We start from the raw sequence: 21,417 nt of genomic DNA, 5'->3' as shown, positions 1-21,417 counted from the left end.
GTTTTATGCATCAATTGGACCTTTACATTGACGATGAAACACAGAAATTGCATCGGAATTGAATACAAAAGGCACAATGCCGACTTAAGGAAAAGAAAAGTGACTTTTCTTATTGTCTGTGCCTTGAGCTTCTCCTGGGAGACCGGTATTAGATTCCGATGCACCATTGCAGGCTATCTTATCACTTGATCGTTTACATTGACGATGAAACACAGACATTGCATCGGGATTGAATACAAAGTGCACAATGCCACGTAAGTACAAGAAGAGTGCTCTTATAATTGTCTGTGCTTTGAGCTTCTCCTGGGAGGGCAGTATTCGATTCCGATGCACCACCGCAGGTTTTCGGCATCAATTGGACCTTTAGATTGGCGATGAAACACAGAAATTGCATCGGAATTGAATACAAAAGGCACAATGCCGACTTAAGGAAAAGAAGAGTGACTTTTCTAATTCTCTGTGCTTTGAGCTTCTCCTGGGAGACCGGTATTCGATTCCGATGCGCCATTGCAGGCTATTTTATCACTTGATCGTTTACATTGACGATGAAACACAGACATTGCATCGGGATTGAATACAAAGTGCACAATGCCACGTAAGTACAAGAAGAGTGCTCTTATAATTGTCTGTGCTTTGAGCTTCTCCTAGGAGGGCAGTATTCGATTCCGATGCACCACTGCTGGTTTTCTGCATCAATTGCACCTTTACATTGACGATGGAACACAGAAATTGCATCGGAATTGAATACAAAAGGCACAATGCCGACTTAAGAAATAGAAGACTGACTTTTCTAATTGTCTGTGCTTTCAGCTTCTCCTGGGAGACCGGTATTAGATTCCGATGAACCATTGCAGGCTATTTTATCACTTGATCGTTTACATTGACGATGAAACACAGACATTGCATCGGGATTGAATACAAAGGGCACAATGCCACGTAAGTACAAGAAGAGTGCTCTTATAATTGTCTGTGCTTTGAGCTTCTCCTGGGAGGGCAGTATTCGATTCCGATGCACCCACCACTGCAGGTTTTCTGCATCAATTGGACGATGAAACACAGAAATTGCATCGGAATTGAATACAAAAGGCACAATGCCGACTTAAGTACAAGAAGAGTGACTCTTCTCATTTTCTGTGCTCTGAGCTATTCCTGGGAGAGCAGTATTCGATTCCGAAGCACCACTGCAATTTTTTTGCATCATCTGGACCTTTACATTGACGATGGAACACAGAAATTGCATCGGAATTGAATACAAAAGGCACAATGCCGACTTAAGAAATAGAAGACTGACTTTTCTAATTGTCTGTGCTTTCAGCTTCTCCTGGGAGACCGGTATTAGATTCCGATGAACCATTGCAGGCTATTTTATCACTTGATCGTTTACATTGACGATGAAACACAGAAATTGCATCGGGATTGAATACAAAGGGCACAATGCCACGTAAGTACAAGAAGAGTGCTCTTATAATTGTCTGTGCTTTGAGCTTCTCCTGGGAGGGCAGTATTCGATTCCGATGCACGACTGCAGGTTTTCTGCATCAATTGGACCTTTACATTGACGATGGAACACAGAAATTGCTTCGGAATTGAATACAAAAGGCACAATGCCGACTTAAGAAATAGAAGAGTGACTTTTCTAATTGTCTGTGCTTTGAGCTTTTCCTGGGAGACCGGTATTAGATTCCGATGCACCATTGCAGGCTATTTTATCACTTGATCGTTTACATTGACGATGAAACACAGACATTGCATCGGGATTGAATACAAAGGGCACAATGCCACGTAAGTACAAGAAGAGTGCTCTTATAATTGTCTGTGCTTTGAGCTTCTCCTGGGAGGGCAGTATTCGATTCCGATGCACCACTGCAGGTTTTATGCATCAATTGGACCTTTACATTGACGATGAAACACAGAAATTGCATCGGAATTGAATACAAAAGGCACAATGCCGATTTAAGGAAAAGAAAAGTGACTTTTCTTATTGTCTGTGCCTTGAGCTTCTCCTGGGAGACCGGTATTAGATTCCGATGCACCATTGCAGGCTATCTTATCACTTGATCGTTTACATTGACGATGAAACACAGACATTGCATCGGGATTGAATACAAAGTGCACAATGCCACGTAAGTACAAGAAGAGTGCTCTTATAATTGTCTGTGCTTTGAGCTTCTCCTGGGAGGGCAGTATTCGATTCCGATGCACCACCGCAGGTTTTCGGCATCAATTGGACCTTTAGATTGGCGATGAAACACAGATATTGCATCGGAATTGAATACAAAAGGCACAATGCCGACTTAAGGAAAAGAAGAGTGACTTTTCTAATTCTCTGTGCTTTGAGCTTCTCCTGGGAGACCGGTATTCGATTCCGATGCGCCATTGCATGCTATTTTATCACTTGATCGTTTACATTGACGATGAAACACAGACATTGCATCGGGATTGAATACAAAGTGCACAATGCCACGTAAGTACAAGAAGTGTGCTCTTATAATTGTCTGTGCTTTGAGCTTCTCCTAGGAGGGCAGTATTCGATTCCGATGCACCACTGCTGGTTTTCTGCATCAATTGGACCTTTACATTGACGATGGAACACAGAAATTGCATCGGAATTGAATACAAAAGACACAATGCCGACTTAAGTAAAGGAAGAGTGACTTTTCTAGTTATCTGTGCTTTGAGCTTCTCCTGGGAGACCGGTATTACATTCCGATGCACCATTGCAGGCTATTTTATCACTTGATCGTTTACATCGACGATGAAACACAGACATTGCATCGGGATTGAATACAAAGGGCACAATGCCACGTAAGTACAAGAAGAGTGCTCTTATAATCGTCTGTGCTTTGAGCTTCTCCTGGGAGGGCAGTATTCGATTCCGATGCACCACTGCAGGTTTTCTGCATCAATTGCACCTTTACATTGACGATGGAACACAGAAATTGCATCGGAATTGAATACAAAAGGCACAATGCCGACTTAAGAAATAGAAGACTCACTTTTCTAATTGTCTGTGCTTTGAGCTTCTCCTGGGAGACCGGTATTAGATTCCGATGAACCATTGCAGGCTATTTTATCACTTGATCGTTTACATTGACGATGAAACACAGACATTGCATCGGGATTGAATACAAAGGGCACAATGCCACGTAACTACAAGAAGAGTGATCTTATAATTGTCTGTGCTTTGAGCTTCTCCTGGGAGGGCAGTATTTGATTCCGATGCACCACTGCATGTTTTCTGCATCAATTGGACCTTTACATTGACGATGAAACACAGAAATTGCATCGGAATTGAATACAAAAGGCACAATGCAGACTTAAGGAAAAGAAGAGTGACTTTTCTAATTGTCTGTGCTTTGAGATTCTCCTGGGTGACCGGTATTAGATTCCGATGCACCATTGCAGGCTATTTTATCACTTGATCCTTTACATTGACGATGAAACACAGACATTGCATCGGGATTGAATACAAAGTGCACTGTGCCACGTAAGTACAAGAAGAGTGCTCTTATAATTGTCTGTGCTTTGAGCTTCTCCTGGGAGGGCAGTATTCGATTCCGATGCACCCACCACTGCAGGTTTTCTGCATCAATTGGACGATGAAACACAGAAATTGCATCGGAATTGAATACAAAAGGCACAATGCCGACTTAAGTACAAGAAGAGTGACTCTTCTCATTTTCTGTGCTCTGAGCTATTCCTGGGAGAGCAGTATTCGATTCCGAAGCACCACTGCAGTTTTTTTGCATCATCTGGACCTTTACATTGACGATGAAACTCTGAAATTGCATCGGGATTGAATACAAAGGGCACAATGCCACGTAAGTACAAGAAGAGTGCTCTTATAATTGTCTGTGCTTTGAGCTTCTCCTGGGAGGGCAGTATTCGATTCCGATGCACGACTGCAGGTTTTCTGCATCAATTGGACCTTTACATTGACGATGGAACACAGAAATTGCTTCGGAATTGAATACAAAAGGCACAATGCCGACTTAAGAAATAGAAGAGTGACTTTTCTAATTGTCTGTGCTTTGAGCTTCTCCTGGGAGACCGGTATTAGATTCCGATGCACCATTGCAGGCTATTTTATCACTTGATCGTTTACATTGACGATGAAACACAGACATTGCATCGGGATTGAATACAAAGGGCACAATGCCACGTAAGTACAAGAAGAGTGCTCTTATAATTGTCTGTGCTTTGAGCTTCTCCTGGGAGGGCAGTATTCGATTCCGATGCACCACTGCAGGTTTTATGCATCAATTGGACCTTTACATTGACGATGAAACACAGAAATTGCATCGGAATTGAATACAAAAGGCACAATGCCGACTTAAGGAAAAGAAAAGTGACTTTTCTTATTGTCTGTGCCTTGAGCTTCTCCTGGGAGACCGGTATTAGATTCCGATGCACCATTGCAGGCTATCTTATCACTTGATCGTTTACATTGACGATGAAACACAGACATTGCATCGGGATTGAATACAAAGTGCACAATGCCACGTAAGTACAAGAAGAGTGCTCTTATAATTGTCTGTGCTTTGAGCTTCTCCTGGGAGGGCAGTATTCGATTCCGATGCACCACCGCAGGTTTTCGGCATCAATTGGACCTTTAGATTGGCGATGAAACACAGAAATTGCATCGGAATTGAATACAAAAGGCACAATGCCGACTTAAGGAAAAGAAGAGTGACTTTTCTAATTCTCTGTGCTTTGAGCTTCTCCTGGGAGACCGGTATTCGATTCCGATGCGCCATTGCAGGCTATTTTATCACTTGATCGTTTACATTGACGATGAAACACAGACATTGCATCGGGATTGAATACAAAGTGCACAATGCCACGTAAGTACAAGAAGAGTGCTCTTATAATTGTCTGTGCTTTGAGCTTCTCCTAGGAGGGCAGTATTCGATTCCGATGCACCACTGCTGGTTTTCTGCATCAATTGGACCTTTACATTGACGATGGAACACAGAAATTGCATCGGAATTGAATACAAAAGACACAATGCCGCCTTAAGTAAAGGAAGAGTGACTTTTCTAGTTATCTGTGCTTTGAGCTTCTCCTGAGAGACCGGTATTAGATTCCGATGCACCATTGCAGGTTATTTTATCACTTGTTCATATACATTGACGATGAAACACAGACATTGCATCGGGATTGAATACAAAGGGCACAATGTAACGTAAGTACAAGAAGAGTGCTCTTATAATTGTCTGTGCTTTGAGCTTCTCCTGGGAGGGCAGTATTGGATTCCGATGGACCACTGCAGGTTTTCTGCATCAATTGGACCTTTACATTGACGATGAAACACAGAAATTGCATCGGAATTGAATACAAAAGGCACAATGCCATCTTAAGTATAAGAAGAGTGACTCTTCTCATTTTCTGTGCTTGAGGTATTTGTGGGCGAGCCGTATTAGATACCGATACACCACTACAAGTTTTCTGCATCAATTGGACCTTTACATTGACGATGTAACACAGAAATTGCAACGGAATTGAATACATAAGGCACAATGCCGACTTAAGTACAAGAAGAGTGACTTTTCTAATTGTCTGTGCTGTGAGCTTCTCCTGGGAGACCGGTATTAGATTCCGATGCACCATTGCAGACTATTTTATCACTTGATCCTTTACATTGACGATGAAACACAGACATTGCATCGGGATTGAATACAAAGGGCACAATGCCACGTAAGTACAAGAAGAGTGTTCTTATAATTGTCTGTGCTTTGAGCTTCTCCTGGGAGGGCAGTATTCGATTCCGATGCACCATTGCAGGTTTTCTGCATCAATTGGAGCTTTACATTGACGATGAAACACAGAAATTGCATCGGAATTGAATACAAAATGCACAATGCCGACTTAAGTATAAGAAGAGTGACTCTTCTCATTTTCTGTGCTTTGAGCTATTCCTGGGAGAGCAGTATTAAAGGCTGATGCACCACTGCAGGTTTTCTGCATCAATTGGACCTTTACATTGACGATGTAACACAGAAATTGCATCGCAATTGAATACAAAAGGCACAATGCCATCTTAAGTATAAGAAGAGTGACTTTTCTAATTGTCTGTGCTTTGAGCTTCTCCTGGGAGACCGGTATTAGATTCCGATGCACCATTGCAGGCTATTTTATCACTTGATCGTTTACATTGACGATGAAACACAGACATTGCATCGGGATTGAATACAAAGGGCACTATGCCACGTAAGTACAAGAAGAGTGCTCTTATAATTGTCTGTGCTTTGAGCTTCTCCTGGGAGGGCAGTATTGGATTCCGATGGACCACTGCAGGTTTTCTGCATCAATTGGACCTTTACATTGACGATGTAACACAGAAATTGCATCGGAATTGAATACAAACGACACAATGCCGACTTAAGAAAAAGAAGAGTGACTTTTCTAATTGTCTGTGCTTTGAGCTTCTCCTGGTAGACCGGTATTAGATTCCGATGCACCATTGCAGGCTATTTTATCACTTGATCGTTTACATTGACGATGAAACACAGACATTGCATCGGGATTGAATACAAAGGGCACAATGCCACTTAAGTACAAGAAGAGTGCTCTTATAATTGTCTGTGCTTTGAGCTTCTCCTGGGAGGGCAGTATTCGATTCCGATGGACCACTGCAGGTTTTCGGCATCAATTGGACCTTTACATTGACGATGTAACACAGAAATTGCATCGGAATTGAATACAAAAGGCACAATGCTGACTTAAGGAAAAGAAGAGTGCCTTTTCTAATTGTCTGTGCTTTGAGCTTCTCCTGGGAGACCGGTATTAGATTCCGATGCACTATTGCAGGCCATTTTATCACTTGATCGTTTAAATTGACGATGAAACACAGACATTGCATCGGGATTGAATACAAAGGGCACAATGCCACGTAAGTACAGGAAGGGTGCCCTTATAATTGTCTGTGCTTTGAGCTTCTCCTGGGAGGGCAGTATTCGTTTCCGATGCACAACTGCAGGTTTTCTGCATCAATTGGACCTTTACATTGACGATGTAACACAGAAATTGCATCGGAATTGAATACAAAAGGCACAATGCCGACTTAAGAAAAAGAAGAGTGAGTTTTCTAATTGTCTGTGCTTTGAGCTTCTCCTGGGAGGGCAGTATTCGATTCCGATGCACCACTGCAGGTTTTCTGCATCAATTAGACCTTTACATTGACGATGTAACACAGAAATTGCATCGGAATTGAATACAAAAGGCACAATGCCGACTTAAGGAAAAGAAGAGTGACTTTTCTAATTGTCTGTGCTTTGAGCTTCTCCTGGGAAACCGGTATTAGATTCCGATGCACTATTGCAGGCTATTTTATCACTTGATCGTTTAAATTGACGATGAAACACAGACATTGCATCGGGATTGAATACAAAGGGCACAATGCCACGTAAGTACAAGAAGGGTGCCCTTATAATTGTCTGTGCTTTGAGCTTCTCCTGGGAGGGCAGTATTCGTTTCCGATGCACAACTGCAGGTTTTCTGCATCAATTGGACCTTTACATTGACGATGTAACACAGAAATTGCATCGGAATTGAATACAAAAGGCACAATGCCGACTTAAGAAAAAGAAGAGTGAGTTTTCTAATTGTCTGTGCTTTGAGCTTCTCCTGGGAGGGCAGTATTCGATTCCGATGCACCACTGCAGGTTTTCTGCATCAATTAGACCTTTAGATTGACGATGAAACACAGAAATTGCATCGGAATTGAATACAAAATGCACAATGCCGACTTAAGAAAAAGAAGAGTAACTTTTCTAATTGTCTGTGCTTTGAGCTTCTCCTGGACGACCGGTATTAGATTCCGATGCACCATTGCAGGCTATTTTATCACTTGATCGTTTACATTGACGATGAAACACAGACATTGCATCGGGATTGAACACAAAGGGCACAATGCCACGTAAGTACAAGAAGAGTGCTTTTATAATTGTCTGTGCTTTTAGCTTCTCCTGGGAGGGCAGTATTCGATTCCGATGCACCACTGCAGGTTTTCTTTGACGATGGAACACAGATATTGCATCGGAATTGAATACAAAAGGCACAATGCCGACTTAAGGAATAGAAGAGTGACTTTTCTAATTGTCTGTGATTTGAGCTTCTCCTGGGAGACCGGTATTAAATTCCGATGCACCATTGCAGGCTATTTTATCACTTGATCGTTTACATTGACGATGAAACACAGACATTGCATCGGGATTGAATACAAAGGGCACAATGCCACGTAAGTACAAGAAGTGTGCTCTTATAATCGTCTGTGCTTTGAGCTTCTCCTGGGAGGGCAGTATTCGATTCCGATGCACCACTGCAGGTTTTCTGCATCAATTGCACCTTTACATTGACGATGGAACACAGAAATTGCATCGGAATTGAATACAAAAGGCACAATGCTGACTTAAGGAATAGAAGACTGACTTTTCTAATTGTCTGTGGTTTGAGCTTCTCCTGGGAGACCGGTATTAGATTCCGATGAACCATTGCAGGCTATTTTATCACTTGATCGTTTACATTGACGATGAACACACAGACATTGCATCGGGATTGAATACAAAGGGCACAATGCCACGTAAGTACAAGAAGAGTGCTCTTATAATTGTGTGTGCTTTGAGCTTCTCGTGGGAGGGCAGTATACGATTTCGATGCACCACTGCAGGTTTTCTGCATCAATTGGACCTTTACATTGACGATGAAACACAGAAATTGCATCGGAATTGAATACAAAAGGCACAATGCAGACTTAAGGAAAAGAAGAGTGACTTTTCTAATTGTCTGTGCTTTGAGCTTCTCCTGGGTGACCGGTATTAGATTCCGATGTACCATTGCAGGCTATTTTATCACTTGATCGTTTACATTGACGATGAAACACAGACATTGCATCGGGATTGAATATAAAGGGCACAGTGCCACGTAAGTACAAGAAGAGTGCTCTTATAATTGTCTGTGCTTTGAGCTTCTCCTGGGAGGTCAGTATTCGATTCCGATGCACCCACCACTGCAGGTTTTTTGCATCATCTGGACCTTTACATTGACGATGAAACTCAGAAATTGCATCGGGATTGAATACAAAGTGCACAATGCCACGTAAGTACAAGAAGAGTGCTCTTATAATTGTCTGTGCTTTGAGCTTCTCCTGGGAGGGCAGTATTCGATTCCGATGCACCACTGCAGGTTTTCTGCATCAATTGGACCTTTACATTGACGATGGAACACAGAAATTGCTTCGGAATTGAATACAAAAGGCACAATGCCGACTTAAGAAATAGAAGAGTGACTTTTCTAATTGTCTGTGCTTTGACCTTCTCCTGGGAGACCGCTATTAGATTCCGATGCACCATTGCAGGCTATTTTATCACTTGATCGTTTACATTGACGATGAAACACAGACATTGCATCGGGATTGAATACAAAGGACACAATGCCACGTCAGTACAAGAAGAGTGATCTTATAAATGTCTGTGCTTTGAGCTTCTCCTGGGAGGGCAGTATTCGATTCCGATGGCCCATTGCAGGTTTTCTGCATCAATTGGAGCTTTACATTGACGATGAAACACAGAAATTGCATCGGAATTGAATACAAAAGGCACAATGCCATCTTAAGTATGAGAAGAGTGACTTTTCTAATTGTCTGTGCTTTGAGCTTCTCCTGGGAGGCCGGTATTAGATTCCGATGCACCATTGCAGGCTATTTTATCACTTGATCGTTTACATTGACGATGAATCACAGACATTGCATCGGGATTGAATACAAAGGGCACAATGCCACGTAAGTACAAGAAGAGTGCTCCTACAATCGTCTGTGCTTTGAGCTTCCCCTGGGAGGGCAGTATTCGATTCCGATGCACCACTGCCGGTTTTCTGCATCAATTGGATCTTTAGATTGACGATGAAACACAGAAATTGCATCGGATTTGAATACAAAATGCACAATGCCAACATAAGAAAAAGAAGAGTAACTTTTCTAATTGTCTGTGCTTTGAGCTTCTCCTGGAAGACCGGTATTAGATTCTGATGCACCATTTCAGGCTATTTTATCACTTGATCGTTTACATTGACGATGAAACACAGACATTGCATCGGGATTGAACACAAAGGGCACAATGCCACGTAAGTACAAGAAGAGTGCCTTTATAATTGTCTGTGCTTTTAGCTTCTCCTGGGAAGGCAGTATTCGATTCCGATGCACCACTGCAGGTTTTCTTTGACGATGGAACACAGATATTGCATCGGAATTGAATACAAAAGGCACAATGCCGACTTAAGGAATAGAAGAGTGACTTTTCTAATTGTCTGTGCTTTGAGCTTCTCCTGGGAGGGCAGTATTCGATTCCGATGCACCACTGCAGGTTTTCTGCATCAATTGCACCTTTACATTGACGATGGAACACAGAAATTGCATCGGAATTGAATACAAAAGGCACAATGCCGACTTAAGAAGTAGAAGACTGACTTTTCTAATTGTCTGTGCTTTGAGCTTCTCCTGGGAGACCGGTATTAGATTCCGATGAACCACTGCAGGCTATTTTATCACTTGATCGTTTACATTGACGATGAACACACAGACATTGCATCGGGATTGAATACAAAGGGCACAATGCCACGTAAATACAAGAAGAGTGATCTTATAATTGTCTGTGCTTTGAGCTTCTCCTGGGAGGGCAGTATTCGATTCCGATGCACCACTGCATGTTTTCTGCATCAATTGGACCTTTACATTGACGATGAAACACAGAAATTGCATCGGAATTGAATACAAAAGGCACAATGCAGACTTAAGGAAAAGAAGAGTGACTTTTCTAATTTTCTGTGCTTTGAGATTCGCCTGGGTGACCGGTATTAGATTCCGATGCACCATTGCAGGCTATTTTATCACTTGATCGTTTATATTCACGATGAAACACAGACATTGCATCGGGATTGAATACAAAGTGCACAGTGCCACGTAAGTACAAGAAGAGTGCTCTTATAATTGTCTGTGCTTTGAGCTTCTCCTGGGAGGGCAGTATTCGATTCCGATGCTCCCACCACTGCAGGTTTTCTGCATCAATTGGACCTTTACATTGACGATGAAACACAGAAATTGCATCGGAATTGAATACAAAAGGCACAATGCCGACTTAAGTACAAGAAGAGTGACTCTTCTCATTTTCTGTGCTCTGAGCTATTCCTGGGAGAGCAGTATTCGATTCCGAAGCACCACTGCAGGTTTTGTGCATCATCTGGACCTTTACATTGACGATGAAACTCAGAAATTGCATCGGGATTGAATACAAAGGGCACAATGCCACGTAAGTACAAGAAGAGTGCTCTTATAATTGTCTGTGCTTTGAGCTTCTCCTGGGAGGGCAGTATTCGATTCCGATGCACCACTGCAGGTTTTCTGCATCAATTGGACCTTTACATTGACGATGGAACACAGAAATTGCTTCGGAATTGAATACAAAAGGCACAATGCCGACTTAAGAAATAGAAGAGTGACTTTTCTAATTGTCTGTGCTTTGAGCTTCTCCTGGGAGACCGGTATTAGATTCCGATGCACCATTGCAGGCTATCTTATCACTTGATCGTTTACATTGACAATGAAACACAGACATTGCATCGGGATTGAATACAAAGGGCACAATGCCACGTAAGTACAAGAAGAGTGCTCTTATAATTGTCTGTGCTTCGAGCTTCTCCTGGGAGGGCAGTATTCGATTCAGATGCACCACCGCAGGTTTTCAGCATCAATTGGACCTATAGATTGACGATGAAACACAGAAATTGCATCGGAATTGAATACAAAAGGCACAATGCCGACTTAAGGGAAAGAAGAGTGACTTTTCTAATTCTCTGTGCTTTGAGCTTCTCCTGGGAGACCGGTATTAGGTTCCGATGCACCATTGCAGGTTATTTTATCACTTGATCGTTTACAATGACGATGAAACACAGACATTGCATCGGGATTGAATACAAAGGGCACAATGCCACGTAAGTACAAGAAGAGTGCTCTTATAATTGTCTGTGCTTTGAGCTTCTCCTGGGAGGGCAGTATTCGATTCCGATGCACCACTGCAGGTTTTCTGCATCAATTGGACCTTTACATTGACGATGGAACACAGAAATTGCATCGGAATTGAATACAAAAGACACAATGCCGACTTAAGTACAGGAAGAGTGACATTTCTAGTTGTCTGTGCTTTGAGCTTCTCCTGGGAGACCGGTATTAGATTCCGATGCACCATTGCAGGCTATTTAATCACTTGATCGTTTACATCGACGATGAAACACAGACATTGCATCGGGATTGAATACAAAGGGCACAATGCCACGTAAGTACAAGAAGAGTGCTCTTATAATTGTCTGTGCTTTGAGCTTCATCTCGGAGGGCAGTATTCGATTCCGATGCACCACTACAGGTTTTCTCCATCAATTGGACCTTTACATTGACGATGAAACACAGAAATTGCATCGGAATTGAATACAAAAGGCACAATGCCGACTTAAGTACAAGAAGAGTGACTTTTCTAATTGTCTGTGCGTTGAGCTTCTCCTGGGAGTCCGGTATTAGATTCCGATGCACCATTGCAGACTATTGTATCACTTGATCGTTTACATTGACGATGAAACACAGACATTGCATCGGGATTGAATACAAAGTGCACAATGCCACGTAAGTACAAGAAGAGTGTTCTTATAATTATCTGTGCTTTGAGCTTCTCCTGGGAGGGCAGTATTCGATTCCGATGCACCACTGCAGGTTTTCTGCATCAATTGGAGCTTTACATTGACGATGAAACACAGAAATTGTATCGGAATTTAATATAAAATGCACAATGCCGACTTAAGTATAAGAAGAGTGACTCTTCTCATTTTCTGTGCTTTGAGCTATTCCTGGGAGAGCAGTATTAAAAGCTGATGCACCACTGCAGGTTTTCTGCATTAATTGGACCTTTACATTGACGATGTAACACAGAAATTGCATCGCAATTGAATACAAAAGGCACAATGCCGACTTAAGGAAAAGAAGAGTGACTTTTCTAATTGTCTGTGCTTTGAGCTTCTCCTGGGAGACCGGTATTAGATTCCGATGCACCATTGCAGGCTATTTTATCACTTGATCGTTTACATTGACGATGAAACACAGACATTGCATGGGGATTTAATACAAAGGGCACAATGCCACGTAAGTACAAGAAGAGTGCTCTTATAATTGTCTGTGCTTTGAGCTTCTCCTGGGAGGGCAGTATTCGATTCCGATGCACCACTGCAGGTTTTCTGCATCAATTGGACCTTTACATTGACGATGGAACACAGAAATTGCATCGGAATTGAATACAAAAGACACAATACCGACTTAAGAAAAAGAAGAGTGACATTTCTAATTGTCTGTGCTTTGAGCTTCTCCTGGGAGACCGGTATTAGATTCTGATGCACCATTGCAGGCTATTTTATCACTTTATCGTTTACATTGACGATGAACACACAGACATTGCATCGCGAGTGAATACAAAGGGCACAATGCCACGTAAGAACAAGAAAAGTGCTCCTACAATCGTCTGTACTTTGAGCTTCTCCTGGGAGGGCAGTATCCGATTCCGATCCACCACTGCAGTTTTTCTGCATCAATTGTCCTTTACATTGACGATGGAACACAGAAATTGCATCGGAATTGAATACAAAAGGCACAATGCCGACTTAAGTACAGGAAGAGTGACTTTTCTAATTGTCTGTGCTTTGAGCTTCTCCTGGGAGACCGGTATTAGATTCCGATGCACCATTGCAGGCTATTTTATCACTTGATCGTTTACATCGACGATGAAACACAGACATTGCATCGGGATTGAATACAAAGGGCACAATGCCACGTAAGTACAAGAAGAGTGCTCTTATAATTGTCTGTGCTTTGAGCTTCTCCTGGGAGGGCAGTATTCGATTCCGATGCACCACTGCAGGTTTTCTCCATCAATTGGACCTTTACATTGACGATGAAACACAGAAATTGCATCGGAATTGAATACAAAGGGCACAATGCCGACTTAAGGAAAAGAAGAGTGACTTTTCTAATTGTCTGTGCTTTGAGCTTCTCCTAGGAGACCGCTATTAGATTCCGATGCACCATTGCAGGCTGTTTTATCACTTGATCGTTTACATTGACGATGAAACACAGACATTGCATCGGGATTGAATACAAAGGGCACAATGCCACGTGAGTACAAGAAGAGTGCTCTTATAAATGTCTGTGCTTTGGGCTTCTCCTGGGAGGGCAGTATTCGATTCCGATGGCCCATTGCAGGTTTTCTGCATCAATTGGACCTTTACATTGACGATGAAACACAGAAATTGCATCGGAATTGAATACAAAAGGCACAATGCCATCTTAAGTATAAGAATAGTGACTTTTCTAATTGTCTGTGCTTTGAGCTTCTCCTGGGAGACCGGTATTAGATTCCGATGCACCATTGCCGGCTATTTTATCACTTGATCGTTTAGATTGACGATGAAACACAGACATTGCATCGGGATTGAATACAAAGGGCACAATGCCACGTAAGTACAAGAAGAGTGCTCCTACAATCGTCTGTGCTTTGAGCTTCTCCTGGGAGGGCAGTATTCGATTCCGATGCACCACTGCAGGTTTTCTGCATCAATTGGACCTTTAGATTGACGATGAAACACAGAAATTGCATCGGAATTGAATACAAAATGCACAATGCCGACATAAGAAAAAGAAGAGTAACTTTTCTAATTGTCTGTGCTTTGAGCTTCTCCTGGAAGACCGGTATTAGATTCCGATGCACCATTGCAGGCTATTTTATCACTTGATCGTTTACATTGACGATGAAACACAGACATTGCATCGGGATTGAACACAAAGGGCACAATGCCACGTAAGTACAAGAAGAGTGCTTTTATAATTGTCTGTGCTTTTAGCTTCTCCTGGGAAGGCAGTATTCGATTCCGATGCACCACTGCAGGTTTTCTTTGACGATGGAACACAGATATTGCATCGGAATTGAATACAAAAGGCACAATGCCGACTTAAGGAATAGAAGAGTGACTTTTCTAATTGTCTGTGCTTTGAGCTTCTCCTGGGAGACCGGTATTAAATTCCGATGCACCATTGCAGGCTATTTTATCACTTGATCGTTTACATTGACGATGAAACTCAGACATTGCATCGGGATTGAATACAAAGGGCACAATGCCACGTAAGTACAAGAAGAGTGCTCTTACAATTGTCTGTGTTTTGAGCTCCTCCTGGGAGGGCAGTATTCGATTCCGATTCACCACTGCAGATTTTCTGCATCAATTGGACCTTTATATTGACGATGTAACACAGAAACTGCATCGGAATTGAATACAAAAGGCACAATGCCGACTTAAGAAAAAGAAGAGTGACTTTTCTAATTTTCTGTCCTTTGAGCTTCTCCTGGGAGACCGGTATTAGGTTCCGATGCACCATTGCAGGCTATTATATCACTTGTTCATTTACATTGACTATGAAACACATACATTGCATCGGGATTGAATACAAAGGGCACAGTGCCACGTAAGTACAAGAAGAGTGCTCTTATAAATGTCTGTGCTTTGAGCTTCTCCTGGGAGGGCAGTATTCGATTCTGATGGACCATTGCAGGTTTTCTGCATCAATTGGACCTTTACAATGACGATGTAACACAGAAATTGCATCGGAATTGAATACAAAAGGCACAATGCCATCTTAAGTATTAGAAGAGTGACTCTTCTCATTTTCTTTGCTTTGAGCTATTTCTGGGAGAGCAGTATTAGATACCGATGCACCACTACAAGTTTTCTGCATCAATTGGACATTTACATTGACGATGTAACACAGAAATATCATCGGAATTGAATACAAAAGGCACAATGCCAGGTTAAGGAAAAGAAGAGTGACTTTTCTAATTGTCTGTGCTTTGAGCTTCTCCTGGGAGACCGGTATTAGATTACGATGCACCATTGCAAGCTATTTTATCACTTGATCGTTTACATTGACGACGAAACACAGACATTGCATCGGAATTGAAACCAAAGGGCACAATGCCACGTAAGTACAAGAAGGGTGCTCTTATAATTGTCTGTGCTTTGAGCTTCTCCTGGGAGAGCAGTATTCGATTCCGATGGCCCACAGCATGTTTTCTGCATCAATTGGTCCTTTACATTGACGATGTTACACAGTAATTGCATCGGAATTGAATACAAAAGGCACAATGCCGACTTAAGGAAAAGAAGGGTACTTTTGTAATTGTCTGTGCTTTGAGCTTCTACTGGGAGACCGGTATTAGAGTCCTATGCAATATTGCAGGCTATTTTATCACTTGATCGTTTACATTGACGATGAAACACAGACATTGCATGGGAATTGAATACAAAGGGCACAATGCCACGTAAGTACTAGAAGAGTGCTCTTATAATTGTATGTGCTTTGAGCTTCTCCTGGGAGGGCAGTATTCGATTCCGATGCACAACTGCAGGTTTTCTGCATCAATTGGACCTTTACATTGACGATGTAACACAGAAATTGCATCGGAATTGAATACAAAAGGCACAATGCTGACTAAAGAAAAAGAAGAGTGAGTTTTCTAATTGTCTGTGCTTTGAGCTTATCCTGGGAGACCGGTATTAGATTCCGATGCACCATTGCAGGCTATTTTATCACTTGATCGTTTACATTGACGATGAAACACAGACATTGCATCGGAATTGAATACAAAGGGCACAATGCCACGTAAGTACAAGAAGAGTGCACTTATAATTGTCTGTGCTTTGAGCTTCTCCTGGGAGGGCAGTATTCGTTTCCGATGCACAACTGCAGGTTTTGTGCATCAATTGGACCTCTACATTGACGATGTAACACAGAAATTGCATCGGAATTGAATACAAAAGGCACAATGCCGACTTAAGAAAAAGAAGAGTGAGTTTTCTAATTGTCTGTGCTTTGAGCTTCTCCTGGGAGACCGGTATTAGATTCCGATGCACCATTGCAGGCTATTTTATCACTTGATCGTTTACATTGACGATGAAACACAGACATTGCATCGGGATTGAACACAAAGGGCACTATGCCACGTAAGTACAAGAAGAGTGCTTTTATAATTGTCTGTGCTTTTAGCTTCTCCTGGGAAGGCAGTATTCGATTCCGATGCACCACTGCAGGTTTTCTTTGACGATGGAACACAGATATTGCATCGGAATTGAATACAAAAGGCACAATGCCGACTTAAGGAATAGAAGAGTGACTTTTCTAATTGTCTGTGCTTTGAGCTTCTCCTGGGAGACCGGTATTAAATTCCGATGCACCATTGCAGGCTATTTTATCACTTGATCGTTTACATTGACGATGAAACTCAGACATTGCATCGGGATTGAATACAAAGGGCACAATGCCACGTAAGTACAAGAAGAGTGCTCTTATAATTGTCTGTGTTTTGAGCTCCTCCTGGGAGGGCAGTATTCGAATCCGATTCACCACTGCAGATTTTCTGCATCAATTGGACCTTTATATTGACGATGTAACACAGAAACTGCATCGGAATTGAATACAAAAGGCACAATGCCGACTTAAGAAAAAGAAGAGTGACTTTTCTAATTTTCTGTCCTTTGAGCTTCTCCTGGGAGACCGGTATTAGGTTCCGATGCACCATTGCAGGCTATTATATCACTTGTTCATTTACATTGACTATGAAACACATACATTGCATCGGGATTGAATACAAAGGGCACAATGCCACGTAAGTACAAGAAGAGTGCTCTTATAAATGTCTGTGCTTTGAGCTTCTCCTGGGAGGGCAGTATTCGATTCTGATGGACCATTGCAGGTTTTCTGCATCAATTGGACCTTTACAATGACGATGTAACACAGAAATTGCATCGGAATTGAATACAAAAGGCACAATGCCATCTTAAGTATTAGAAGAGTGACTCTTCTCATTTTCTTTGCTTTGAGCTATTTCTGGGAGAGCAGTATTAGATACCGATGCACCACTACAAGTTCTCTGCATCAATTGGACATTTACATTGACGATGTAACACAGAAATTGCATCGGAATTGAATACAAAAGGCACAATGCCGACTTAAGTACAAGAAGAGTGACTCTTCTCATTTTCTGTGCTTTGAGCTTCTCCTGGGAGACCGGTATTAGATTCCGATGCACCATTGCAAGCTATTTTATCACTTGATCGTTTACATTGACGACGAAACACAGACATTGCATCGGAATTGAAACCAAAGGGCACAATGCCACGTAAGTACAAGAAGGGTGCTCTTATAATTGTCTGTGCTTTGAGCTTCTCCTGGGAGGGCAGTATTCGATTCCGAAGGACCACTGCATGTTTTCTGCATCAATTGGTCCTTTACATTGACGATGTTACACAGTAATTGCATCGGAATTGAATACAAAAGGCACAATGCCGACTTAAGGAAAAGAAGGGTGACTTTTGTAATTGTCTGTGCTTTGAGCTTCTACTGGGAGACCGGTATTAGAGTCCTATGCAATATTGCAGGCTATTTTATCACTTGATCGTTTACATTGACGATGAAACACAGACATTGCATCGGGATTGAATACAAAGGGCACAATGCCACGTAAGTACAAGAAGAGTGTTCTTATAATTGTCTGTAATTTGAGCTTCTCCTGGGAGGGCAGTATTCGATTCCGATGCACCACTGCAGGTTTTCTGCATCAATTGGAGCTTTACATTGACGATGAAACACAGACATTGCATCGGGATTGAATACAAAGGGCACAATGCCACGTAAGTACAAGAAGAGTGTTCTTATAATTGTCTGTGCTTTGAGCTTCTCCTGGGAGGGCAGTATTCGATTCCGATGGACCACTGCAGGTTTTCTGCATCAATTGGACCTTTACATTGACGATGAAACACAGAAATTGCATCGGAATTGAATACAAAAGACACAATGCCGACTTAAGAAAAAGAAGCGTGACTTTTCTAATTGTCTGTGCTTTGAGCTTCTCCTGGTAGACCGGTATTAGATTCCGATGCACCATTGCAGGCTATTTTATCACTTGATCGTTTACATTGACGATGAAACACAGACATTGCATCGGAATTGAATACAAAGGGCACAATGCCACGTAAGTACAAGAAGAGTGCTCTTATAATTGTCTGTGCTTTGAGCTTCTCCTGGGAGGGCAGTATTCGATTCCGATGCACAACTGCAGGTTTTCTGCATCAATTGGACCTTTACATTGACGATGTAACACAGAAATTGCATCGGAATTGAATACAAAAGGCACAATGCTGACTTAAGAAAAAGAAGAGTGAGTTTTCTAATTGTCTGTGCTTTGAGCTTATCCTGGGAGACCGGTATTAGATTCCGATGCACCATTGCAGGCTATTTTATCACTTGATCGTTCACATTGACGATGAAACACAGACATTGCATCGGAATTGAATACAAAGGGCACAATGCCACGTAAGTACAAGAAGAGTGCACTTATAATTGTCTGTGCTTTGAGCTTCTCCTGGGAGGGCAGTATTCGTTTCCGATGCACAACTGCAGGTTTTGTGCATCAATTGGACCGTTACATTGACGATGTAACACAGAAATTGCATCGGAATTGAATACAAAAGGCACAATGCCGACTTAAGAAAAAGAAGAGTGACTTTTCTAATTCTCTGTGCTTTGAGCTTCTCCTGTGAAACCGGTTTTAGATTCCGATGCACCATTGCAGGCTATTTTATCACTTGATCGTTTACATTGACGATGAAACACAGACATTGCATCGGAATTGAATACAAAGGGCACAATGCCACGTAAGTACAAGCAGAGTGCTCTTATAGTTGTCTGTGCTTTGAGCTTCTCCTGGGAGGGCAGTATTCGACTCCGATGCACAACTGCAGGTTTTCTGCATCAATTGGACCTTTACATTGACGATGAAACACAGAAATTGCATCGGAATTGAATACAAAAGGCACAATGTCGACTTAAGAAAAAGAAGAGTGAGTTTTCTAATTGTCTGTGCTTTGAGCTTCTCCTGGGAGACCGGTATTAGATTCCGATGCACCATTGCAGGCTATTTTATCACTTGATCGTTTACATTGACGATGAAACACAGACATTGCATCGGGATTGAATACAAAGGGCACAATGCCACGTAAGTACAAGAAGAGTGCTCTTATAATTGTCTGTGCTTTGAGCTTCTCCTGGGAGGGCAGTATTAGATTCCGATGGACCACTGCAGGTTTTCGGCATCAATTGGACCTTTACATTGACGATGTAGCACAGACATTGCATCGGAATTGAATACAAAAGCCACAATGCCGACTTAAGGAAAAGTAGAGTGACTTTTGTAATTGTCTCTGCTTTGAGCTTCTCCTGGGAGACCGGTATTAGATTCCGATGCACCATTGCATTCTATTTTATCACTTGATCGTTTACATTGACGATGAAACACAGACATTGCATCGGAATTGAATACAAAGGGCACAATGCCATGTAAGTACAAGAAGAGTGCTCTTATAATTGTCTGTGCTTTGAGCTTCTCCTGGGAGGGCAGTATTCGATTCCGATGCACAACTGCAGGTTTTCTTTATCAATTGGACCTTTACATTGACGTAGTAACACAGAAATTGCATCGGAATTGAATACAAAAGGCACAATGCCGACTTAAGAAAAAGAAGAGTGACTTTTCTAATTCTCTGTGCTTTGAGCTTCTCCTGGGAGACCGGTTTTAGATTCCGATGCACCATTGCAGGCTATTTTATCACTTGATCGTTTACATTGACGATGAAACAAAGACATTGCATCGGGATTGAATACAAAGGGCGCAATCCCACGTAAGTACAAGAAGAGTGCTCTTATAAATGTCTGTGCTTTGAGCTTCTCCTGGGAGGGCAGTATTCGATTCCGATGGCCCATTGCAGGTTTTCTGCATCAATTGGACCTTTACATTGACGATGAAACACAGAAATTGCATCGGAATTGAATACAAAAGGCACAATGCCATCTTAAGTATAAGAAGAGTGACACTTCTCATTTTCTGTGCTTTGAGGTATTTCTGGGAGAGCAGTATTAGATACCGATGCACCAGTACAAGTTTTCTGCATCAATTGGACCTTTACATTGACGATGTAACACAGAAAATGCATCGGAATTGAATACAAAAAGCACAATGCCGACTTAAGAACAAGAAGAGTGACTTTTCTAATTGTCTGTGCTTTGAGCTTCTCCTGGGAGACCGGTATTAGATTCCGATGCACCATTGCAGACTATTTTATCACTTGATCGTTTACATTGACGATGAAACACAGACATTGCATCGGGATTGAATACAAAGGGCACAATGCCACGTAAGTACAAGAAGAGTGTTCTTATAATTGTCTGTGCTTTGAGCTTCACCTGGGAGGGCAGTATTCGATTCCGATGCACCACTGCAGGTTTTC

This window comes from Schistocerca nitens, chromosome 7 (assembly GCF_023898315.1).
Source record: "Schistocerca nitens isolate TAMUIC-IGC-003100 chromosome 7, iqSchNite1.1, whole genome shotgun sequence".
Taxonomy (NCBI): domain Eukaryota; kingdom Metazoa; phylum Arthropoda; class Insecta; order Orthoptera; family Acrididae; genus Schistocerca; species Schistocerca nitens.
The sequence above is the reverse complement of the archived record's forward strand: the minus strand, read 5'-3'. Positions refer to the sequence as shown.